We start from the raw sequence: 8,723 nt of genomic DNA, 5'->3' as shown, positions 1-8,723 counted from the left end.
ATTAATATAAGCATGTGCTTTATTTTTCAATCCTATAGATTAATATAAGCATAAACTCTACTTTTGGAGTAGTGATGTTATTTTTTTCCCACAAATTGAACAATAAAATTCAACACAAAAATGAAACTGAAATATTTTATTTATGTAGAGATACATCCTTAAAGCAAGAGTCATTTAAAGGTTCACACCAAACAAAAAAAAAATCCAATTTTTTCTTTCTGTTGAGTTGCCATGGATCACAAATGGATACTGCCACATGATCTCCATCACTTTTGTTGAGTTTCCAAACCACTTGGCAAGCAGTCCTATACATAAAAGATACTATGCAATTAGGAAAATTCCAAAACAATGCATAAAAAAAATTTAGTTATAAGTAAAAAAAAAAACATGTTTTACCTAACAAATAAATTGAGATGAATTATTTTCTTCTAGCATTCTTGTAAAACTCATGTTAGCTTGAAGATTGAACCCCTAATTTGAAGAAAAGACCTATATAGAAGTCATGTTAAATTGAATATTGAACCCCAAAATGCAATAATGATAAGAGAAACTGTAGAATATTGAATGAATAACTTCAAACGATGAATAAATTGGTAGTTTGGAGTTAGTGGCACTTAAAAATCTTGGGCATCTTTTAATGAATTGAATATTTGAAATCCTTATTGAAATCATCACCAACATCTTCTTGAGTTGTTTTTTGTGTAGCGTTTAAAAATTCTTGGACATCTTTTAAGGTTGTCATTTCTTTCTCAACTAGTTGTAATGCTCCATCAATTTGTCTTTAACAATTTTTGTACATTTCGGAGTCAAAGAACTTCTATTAAAAATGTTGTAACCAATATAATTTAGCTCACTGAGTCACAATAACCGAGTTGATTTTTCTTCATTCACCGATTTAACATTAAAATCAGTTACAAACTTTAACTTTTCTTTTTTTGTCCATCTCTTCATTATATATGGTTTGGGTATCTCTTTCACATTATTCATAACAAGTACCCGTAAAGCATGACTATAAAATAATCCAAGAGTCTCAAACATATGACAACTACAAGAGATGCTACCATTTGAATGGGAAAAGTTTACAGAGTAAAGTCTTTCATGGCTATCTTCAGTTAACTAATATTAGAAAATATTCATCACTTGCTCCTTTGACACAATTTACCCCAATGCTAGCCAGCAACTCATCTTCAAACCTCTTAAACATGGTAAGAGTATAAACATTGGAAGCATGTTTCAAAACCCCACGACCACTAACCTTTCCTAGTGCTTCATTTTTACATCGAAAAACTTGATTTAATTATTCTTAAAGAAATTCTTTTGCTATTTCCTCATAATATTCTATAACTTGAATAAGAGACATGGAGGAATTCATAATTTGATGCAATAAGTTGTTCATACTCTCACCCAATATTTTTGCTCGAAGTTCATATAAGCTCTTACGCCAAGAATGATCTTCACGTTCAAACTTTTCAATCATAGCAACCTAATTAAATTCAAACTCTACTTTAGTTTCACATTCATAGAAACATTTGTTAAATTGTGCTTTAAACTTAGAATTTCCAAAACAACCACCAAGATGTTATTTGGCATTATTGGGGGTAAATTTTTGAGGAGGTCATTGTGTTTTGGTCAATTTTCACTTTAGTCACTATATTTCAATTTGTATTGAAGTGGTCATCATAAATCGATTTCATTTCATCGGGAGGTCACTCTTGGATTTTTGGTCAATTTTATCTGATGTGGCAGTGGGAGGTGCCACATCATATTAAAATAAATAGCTTTTAATGCCTAGTTGGATAGCACATGTTAGCCCCAGTCCACGTCATCTTAAGGAGGTCTAGTCAACATCTCAGTCAACTTCCCCTCTTACCCGACTGCTCTTTTTTCTTGGCTCTCTTTGACATCTTCCTAGTTAATAAGCGCAACATCCTCATTGGGGACTTCATTCCCATCCTTAATTTTACCGGTGGCACTGGGTCGACGTCTACCTCAATCCTACAAAACCCAAACACACCCTCGTCAAGAACTTCTGCTTTGACATTCTGAAGCGCCACTCTTGTGCTTAGATCTTTGAGTTCTTAAGACACTCGGACCTCATGTTAAACAACATTGAAAAAGAGATTGCTGAAAAGGGAAGCTTTTGCCCATGCAGAAATACATCTTTATGTTTCTCTGTAAGGGCATCGCTGGAGTTGATCTGTCTAAATATAAGGAAATATAAGATAATGGTTTCGCAATGCGAGATAGCTGGGAAGCTCTTCAGCTATTCCCAACTATGAAAACTGGCGCAATACCTCAACCTTTGGAAGAGCTTCCCCTGCATTCTTTCCCTTACCCATTCTTTCTCATCAGCAGCATCATTGGAGAAGAAGAACTCATCTTTAGTGTTGGATGAGTTAGAGCTTGTGTATGGGAAGTCATTGCTGCTGACTAGGATGAGAATAATGAGGAGAGTAAGGTAGAAGGTTTTGGCTCCCAACATCTCCACCTAAGAATGATTCAATGGGAAAGAGAACAAGAGGAGGTAGACAAGGACGAGCTTCTTTCCATTTTTTTAATCATGCTTTGAGAATATTAATCATTAGGGTTGAAGTGTCTTGTCCAGCTGGGTACTAAAAACTATTTATTTTAATGTGATGTGGCACCTCCGGCTGCCACATCACATAAAATTGACCAGAAATCTAAGAGTGATCTCCTAATGAAATGAAATTGATTTAAGATGACCACTTTAATACAAATTGAAACATACTGACCAAAGTGAAAATTGGTCAAAACACAGTGACCTCAAAAATTTACCCGCATTATTGGAAATATGCCACATACATAATCTATGAGATGACTCTAGAAATGCCACCCCTGTTGCTTTCATCATTTCTTGATCTTGATCAGTAAAAATAGTTTTTGGTTGTTGATAGCCCATGGCTTCTAAAAATGTTTCAAATAGACAAACAAATGAGTCAATAGTCTCATTTGATTAAAAAAATACAACTAAACAACACATTGTTCCAATGATTGTTGATTCCCTCAAATGGAGTACAAACCAAATTCATACTTAATCGTTCGATATGTCATATTAAACATAAGAATATCCCCAAAACAATCATAATCCAATTTTAATCTTTTATCCCTCCAAAAGAAATTTGCTAGCCGATTGTTTTGTTTTGCTTGGACTGAATAAAAAAAATCAGGTCTTTAGCTTACTTACGCTTGAAAAAATTGATAATGCTTTGTGCATCCCAATTTCAATCACTTTGTCTCTTTCAATTGGCAAGAAATTATGACAATCTCACTTTGTAAATTAATAATTCAGATCCAATCTCTTTCATAAAGGACATGGTACAAATCTATTTGTTAGACTACCGCAACAACCATTGCAAGAAGAACATCGGCATGCCCTTTTAATATTTTTCTTTCCGATCTTTCCTTTGAAGTTGCTAACTTATAGTTATGCTGATCATTGAAGTAAGAAACCATCCAAACACCTTTTTCTATAGTAAAACAAATTTTAGCTTCACAACCAGTCCTTATCTCTAGACAGTTAAATTTTTCACTTCTTCAGCATCATCATGTTCATGGTATTTAGCTTATATATGAGCATAAAATTTCACGTTGCCTTATGGGTTCACCCAAACTTCGACGCTTGTTACCTCTTCGAACACTAAGCCCTTTACTCAGAGAATATTGACTCTAAAAATCATAAGCTTCTTTTTTAGATTGCACTTTCATTCCAACTTTAATTTCATCAAAAGTGTTATCTAAATGCACTTCCAATGGACTATTTTTTCCTTTCTCTAGCTCCATAATATAAGCTAATCAAATCTAACAGAAAATGATAAAAAAAAAATTGGTAAATTGTGACACTAGTGGTGTTAAAACCTATGGGTCTTGCAATTATCGATCTTCAAGAGTGATTAGGATCTCATTTGAGGTGTTAAGATCTAAAGAAGATACAAAGAGGCCTTTCTCCAACCCTAAAATATTCAATTAAAATTTAGGATTTTCATTTACCTTAGACATAAGATTATGATATCCAAAAAAAGCTGATGTGGAGTAAACTGTGAATGAGTTATAAAAAAATATGTGTGACAAAAACAAATTGGATGGGGATACCACGTCAGATACTACGTGGTATCCCTATTTTAAAGAATCCCTCTTCATATATATATATATATATGAAATTATATATATATATATATATATATATATATATTCTGCTAATGGAGTAACATTTGGTTAACTTTTATAAGAAATTTTTTTTAAAAAATTGGATAAATACAAGAATATTCTAGAGGAAAGTTTGTTCTAAGTAGTGCCCACAATACATGTTAGTTCTTAGTCAAGATATTTGGTTGCGCACATGTGAGGGAGACAAGATCAGAATGCTTGCTTTTGCCAACCAGTTCATGGTGCATAGCTCCCAAACAAGACCCATCATTGAATAGTTAAATTGACCTATGTTGTTGACTTTATATTATTGAATTTAAATAATATTATTCTCTTTGCTTATAAATATAGGGGTAAACTATTTAATTAGTCACTCAACTTTCAAGTAACTCCTATTTTAGTCACCATACTTATGAAAATTTCAATTGGCTACCTATACTTTAAATTCATGCCTATTTAAGTCACCGAGCCTAATTCCGTCAACGGCGTTCCTACGTGTCTTGCCACATCCCACCCAAAGGAAGTTGCTCCTGCCACCTGGAATGACACATGGAGGAGTTTATTTATTTATTTCTTCTGCGCCAAAGAGCAAGCATCCTTCGCGCCAAAGAGCAAACGTCCCATCTCCTTGTGAAGCTCATCACCTAGAAAAACCCTAATCGGCTGAGAGGGGAAGGACGATGAAGACCTTGGTGATGATAATGTCAGGCAAAGAAGCCTTCCTCTCCCTCCAACAATCAATTATTCTCTCCGTGGCCATTAAACAGTGTTTCAGTTTGTGTTTTTATTTTCCACTTTTTTTTTGTATTTGGGAGATGAAATTGGTTGGGAAAACCAATTTGGATGTGTAATTTCATTGTACAGGGTATTGTTAATTTTTTATGAGGCTTCATTACTATTTGATTTTTTATTTTTTGATGTAGTTGGGAAGTGAAATTGGTTGGGGAAATCAATTTGGAGTTCATTGTACTAGATTTTGGATTTTTTTAAACTTAATTATTAATGTTGTTGAAGCTTTATTATTCAAATGAATTGATAGTTATTTAGATGAAATTGGTTTGGGTAACTAAAATTGTGATTGTTATGTTTGCATTACCATTTGGATGCTTGTTATGTTTGCAATAGCATGTATCAGTTTGATATTTGTTTTGTTTCCTAATGTTTATGCTTTTTGCTGAACAATTTCCTATTTTTTGAACCTAAAATTGTGATTTGGAAATCAGTTGTACAAAACAAATTGTCTTCTCTCTCTTTCTATATTTATAGTATGGAATTCCTGCCTGAGCAATTCATATAATGCAAAATTGTAATCAGAGTAATTCATTTCTGGAATGTCCTGCTTGAGTAATTCATCATAAAATTCAAAATTATTTCAGATTCATTGAACTGAAAATTTTTGAAATCCCATCAAAACAATTACAACCACAGTGATTCAATTTCATATGGACAAAATAGAATTCAACACAAGATCCTGTCATTTGTTTTAAACAATAAAAGTTATGGTTAAGGACATGGTAACAAAAATTTCTAGCACAAAATAAAAGCCAAGCTCGATTAGTCCACATTGAACCAACAAAACTAACATCTCAACAAAAATTTCATCCAACTCTTCATAAGATTAATTCACACAATATGAGAACCTCCCCGGTAACACTTTCCTCCCTTTCCCTCACATCTCCTGTAACTGTTTTGAGAATTGCCTCCATCCTGAATATTTTTTTTTTTTGCAGCTTGTGGTCTTCTTGCCATGTACCTTGATGGCACTTGCCTATTGGGAGGTCTCTTTGCCACTTCATGTGTGTTTATATTGACAGCTCTTGTGACAAAACTCTACTGTGAAGGAATAACTTGACTAGAACCCTACATAATATTCACAAATAACGTCAGAAACTCTATAATAGAGATATATTTGGGTTTCAAAAGATAACTGACTCACATCAGGCATCCACCTAAGTGTAATTCCAGGTGGGTTGGTTGTTGTCACATTTGTAGAAGTTTGATTAAATCCCTATGTAGGAATAATTTAGTGCATTTATAAAATATAACAAAGCAGATGTTAGGTATAGTTTTACCATTCCAAATGTGCTTATGCCCTCTCTTTGTCCTTGACTTGCAATTTCATTTTGGTTATGCTGGATAGACTCATATGAATCAGAAATTATATTTTTGTTACTCAAACCACAACTAATTTAGGAAGCATTAAGGGAAAAACACATTAAACATCATGCATACTTGTGATGTTGGAGGTTGCCCCTGGGTCCTCATTCTCTGCTGTGGTGTTGGAAGTTGTCTATGGTTTCTCCCCCTAACCCTTCTCACCAATAATGAAAATCTTTGATTATAAGTCAATTATTGTATGTATGAAGGATTGTAATATTTTTTTCACCTCACTAAATGCACCCAGTTCAACTCCCTGTTGCCCATCGGCATTTTCCCCATTAGTTTGTCCCTGATGTTTGGATACACACACACACACACACACACACACACACACACACATTTTCAGTTTTCATCCCAAAATTTTCATTCAAAAAAAAATTAAAAAAGCATAAATATCCATACCATCAGTACTGAATGTTGCCTCCTTGCTGCTGAATTTTTCCCTTGGAGTTACTCCTACAGATCTTCTAACCTGAAATGGAAATAATATTGTCAAAATCTGAACTAACCTTGAAAATAATTTTAAATTACTCACACTTAATTTGGGTAGCCTTTTGTTAAATTACTCACAATTAATCAATGTGGAGAAATGGGCCTTACTCCATTGTCTTGGGTATTTGCCCTGGTTCCATTTATGTGCAACCTCGGATAAAGACCTCATTGTAGACATTGCATCTTCAAACTCTTTCATGTATGTTGCCCGTGATAGCTTTCCATAAACAATCTTTAATTGCCTTCCCTTTGGTGTTGGGTTGGGATTTCAAGTTAGTGTACAAATGTCTAACACAGTTCCTGTGTTCAGCATTTGGCACTAACTCCACCAATGCATCAACTAGTCCCTGTAAAAAAAAATATAAGTTATATGGCACAACAAATGAAATTGGAACAAGAAATTATTAAGTATATAAAACTGATGACAACAAATTAATGACATTAAATGTTTAATTCAACAAGAGGAAGTACCTTTTGTTTATCTGACATAAAGGACCAGTGGTATGAGTTCACAATCTCCAAATCTTGTATCAGCAAATCGATGAACCAACACCATGAATCAAAGTTTTCACCCTTAACAGTAGTAAAGGCGATTGGATACATGCGGTCATTAGCATCAATCCCCACAGCTGCCATTAGATGTCCCCCATAGTAACCCTTCAAAAAGCATGCATCTAAGCTAATAATATGCCCGCACCCAGCTTTGAAGCCACTATTGTATCCCTGCAGACAAACATACATGAGCAAGAATAATCTGGCCTCTAATCTGTAGATTGTTGTAGTCACTTCATTAGTTTCCCTCAGCTCTTGCAAGTAATCATAGATCCTAGAATATTGTTCCTTTGCATTCTCGAAAACCACTTCTAGTGCTAGTGTTTTAGTTCTATAACACTTGCTAAGAGGCACAAGTAAATTAAGATCATTTTTGACATCTTGTTGTAAAGAAGTGATGGAATAATGATGATCATTCGAGAACTTATGCAGGTAATAGGAAGCCATCCACCTAGAAGTGGCATTCCTGTTTTTCATTTCTTTTAGGCAAGTATGGTTACTGGTATATGTTTTAATCTGCCATGTGCTGTCTAATGTATCTTTTCGATTAAATGGAGACCCCCACAAGACCCATGGACATTCTTCTCTGCATATGGCCTTAACTCTTCTTTTATCATTTCTCACAAACTTCAAGTTATACCTATTCTTTCTCCCATATTGCTTTACAACTTCCTTAAGTGATTCTCTACTAGGAAACAATATGCATTTTGCTAACATAGGGTTTTCCATATTTGTTTCAGTGTTAAACTCTGGAAATCTTCTAAATGATCTGTTAGATGCATTGATAAGTGTTTGTGTGATAAGAAAACGAAGTGTTCTTTTCTTATGATGAGCATTACTTTTAGCATGTTTAAGTGATAAGAAAGTAGTTACTGTTTACAGCCGGCCAAAAACAGGATTTCCAGAGAATCCACATGGGCGTGTGGAAATTCCCCACGCCCATGTGGAAATTCTACAGGCCCATGTGGCAGATCCACAGGGGCGTGTGGATGCCCGATTCCAACCCTATTTAAGCCACGATTCCAGCCCGATTTTGGAATCCTTTTTCCCTTCTTCTCTTCCACTTTTCTTCATCGTTTGGGAAGCCGTCGGCTAGGGTTTGGAGAGGCTTTTGTCAAGTCTTTGGAGTAGTTTGAGGGATTCGACACCGCGATTCGCTTGGAAGAAGGTTATTGGGAGAGCTTTCGTCAGTATAGATCCGGCGAGGTGTGCCCTAGGCCGGACAAGGGGACCTTTGGAGAAGACTTGGCTACTCCACAAGACCATCGACATGATTACCGAGGGGATTTTCTTATGGAACACTTGTTTTTACTTTCGATTTCATTGTTGATTGTATTGTGCTCCATGGAGAGCTA

At 34.8% G+C, this 8,723-nt stretch overlaps 1 long non-coding RNA gene across 1 annotated transcript; it reads right to left on the bottom strand.

Moving 5' to 3' along the window:
• Positions 1–6,121: 6,121 nt before the first annotated feature.
• On the bottom strand, positions 6,122–6,483 carry LOC120260583. Its single transcript, XR_005536435.1, has 3 exons — positions 6,397–6,483; positions 6,237–6,296; positions 6,122–6,172 (listed from the first exon to the last, which is right to left on the bottom strand). It is a non-coding gene; the product is annotated as an uncharacterized LOC120260583 (long non-coding RNA).
• Positions 6,484–8,723: the final 2,240 nt, after the last annotated feature.

Source organism: Dioscorea cayenensis, chromosome 5 (genome assembly GCF_009730915.1).
Source record: "Dioscorea cayenensis subsp. rotundata cultivar TDr96_F1 chromosome 5, TDr96_F1_v2_PseudoChromosome.rev07_lg8_w22 25.fasta, whole genome shotgun sequence".
In the NCBI taxonomy this organism is placed as follows: Eukaryota; Viridiplantae; Streptophyta; class Magnoliopsida; order Dioscoreales; family Dioscoreaceae; genus Dioscorea; species Dioscorea cayenensis.
The sequence above is the reverse complement of the archived record's forward strand: the minus strand, read 5'-3'. Positions and strand labels throughout refer to the sequence as shown.